Consider the following 2,500-nt stretch of genomic DNA (forward strand, 5'->3'; position numbering starts at 1 on the left):
GACCCACCCACCCAAGCACATCAACAGGACCCACCCACCCAAGCACATCAACAGGACCCACCCACCCAAGCACATCAACAGGACCCACCCACCCACCCAAGCACATCAACAGGACCCACCCACCCAGGCACATCAACAGGACCCACCCACCCACCCACCAAAGCACATCAACAGGACCCACCCACCCACCCACCAAAGCACATCAACAGGACCCACCCACCCACCCAGGCACATCAACAGGACCCACCCACCCACCCACCCACGCACATCAACAGGACCCACCCACCCACCCAGGCACATCAACAGGACCCACCCACCCACCCAGGCACATCAACAGGACCCACCCAACCACCCATGCAGTTTGAGGACAAGGTCAAGGTAGGTTCATCTGGTGGAAAAGCCAGGCAGAGGCTTTTTTCGGGATGAGTTTGTTTACACCTCCTGCTGCCAAGAGAGTATGCCAGCACACCACTGGCGAGTCCTTTGGCACTGCTGGTACTGGCTGTGGCGCACCTCAGGCTGTTGTGGATCAGAGGACTGTGTGCCTGTTTGTAGCCACCATGCTGCCACTCCACGCTGTACAGTCTGATGGTTCCAGAGGCTGATCAAGACACTGAACCCCAGCAAGAGCACCATCCCGTGAAGGACACGCGGCAGGCGAAGCATTAATTCGCATACTGATGGCTGGAGCCGTGGACAAGCAGAGAGTCTGTCTCCCTGGCCGTGCCTGTGGCTGAGCCTGACGATGTCGACAGTGCTGCCAACAGCTGCTGTGACGGTCTTCAGGCTTAATAACTCAACTCCACGGGCCTGGTCTATTGCAGCTCCCTGCTCGACGCACATTTGGCAGGCACTGACAAAAGGTTCAGCCTTCTCCTGGAGGATGAGGAATGCCAGCTGGCTGCTGCCGCCCACCCCAGGTTTCGCCTCATCTGGCTGGAGAATTACGACAACAAGGTGGCCAAGGTGAGGAAAGGCATTGAGGGTAAAGTTGAGGAGGCCATGAGAATGCAGTGCAACAAAGTGTGCAGCAACAGTGGTGGCAACAACGAGAAAGAGGAGGACGACGTCTCCAGTGCTGTCACCCAGCCACACACAGCAGCAGGAGTCACAGGCCACTCAAGGGCAAGGCTCAGAACTTGGTTAAGGCCTGGCTGGCGGCCGACTCCAGGGCCTTGCTGACAGATGCTGCCTTCTTGGGTCAGCAAGTGTTTGTGGAGCTGTTCATCACCTTCAACACAGCCACCACCTCCACCACCGACGGGGTGTTTGTTCCACGGCCTCTCTTTAGTGTTTTTATTCTTGGAAGGAACATTTTGCGCGCTCAGCCTTTGTCTCCTTCTTCCTCGCATAAAAAAAAAAATAAAAAAAGACATCCTGAGTGCCAAGAGATCAGCTGTCTAGGGTGAAAACTTTGACATGCAGATTTTCACGAAGGGCGACATGCATCTCACGGACAAAATGCAGAACGACGAGAGGGAAAAACTGAATTATGTATGTATCGTGTTTTTCATGTTTTTTTACTTTTTCAATTATTTTTTTGAGTTTAATATTGTGTTTCATTTAAATATTTTGTGTTGCCATTTATTTTGACTTTTTTTTGGGGGGGCTCTAAGTCCTTTAAAAACCCGCAAAAGAGGGGCAAAACTCTACATTCAGCTTTTTTATATCTTTCAAAAGTCTATCTATCTATCTATTGCCAGACGCCTCAATCCCACCCACCTACCCACCCACCTACCTACCCACCCACCTACCCACCCACCCACCTACCTACCCACCTACCTACCTGTCTACTAACCCACTTAAAGAGGAACTTACATCTCACAGACCACTCTCTCTCTCTCTCTCTCTCTCTCTCTCTCTGTCCAGTCCTTTTCAAACTTCCAAACTCTCTCCGTGTGTGTGTGTGTGTGTGTGTGTGTGTGTGTGTGTGTTTCTACCTTCCTTCCTACTTCCCCTCCCGCCTACCTACCTACCTACCTACCTACTTACTGAATACATCAATCTTCTGGTAGCGAGAGACAGATAGATAGATAGATAGATAGATAGATAGAGAGAGAGAGAGAGAGAGAGAGAGAGAGAGAGAACCACTGATGCTCTTGTTGGGTAAATTGAATCATATATCTCGTGTCCTAAGAGTGTCTCAACACCTGTTCCTTACCGACTCATTCTACGACACCTTTACCTGTATCTCGTATTTCTTAGTCACACACACACACACACACACACACACACACACTCTCTCTCTCTCTCTCATTCTCCTTCACATCAACAAACCATCATTATAACCTAAAGATAATAAAATAATAATAATAATAATAATAATAATAATAATGGTCTCTGGGTGCGCCCGTTTGTGTCACCTATCCTGGTGTCCACAGTACCATCCACGCACCTGCTTAATCTAATATAACACAATATATCGGTGTGTAGCGTTATTTTCTGCTTGAACATTAACACACATAATGCTGAGGATAAGCACCATCCACTCACCTGCTTA

At 49.7% G+C, this 2,500-nt stretch overlaps 1 protein-coding gene across 1 annotated transcript in view; it reads right to left on the reverse strand.

Annotated features, from left to right (window-relative positions):
• The window catches only part of LOC145395462 (synaptotagmin-7-like), a 100,115-nt gene that overhangs the window by 22,705 nt on the left and 74,910 nt on the right, over window positions 1–2,500 (reverse strand). The gene's annotated exons all lie outside the window — the stretch shown is intronic.

This window comes from Coenobita brevimanus, chromosome 31 (assembly GCF_032717465.1).
Source record: "Coenobita brevimanus isolate Jiangsu-jjx chromosome 31, ASM3271746v2, whole genome shotgun sequence".
Lineage (NCBI taxonomy): Eukaryota > Metazoa > Arthropoda > Malacostraca > Decapoda > Coenobitidae > Coenobita > Coenobita brevimanus.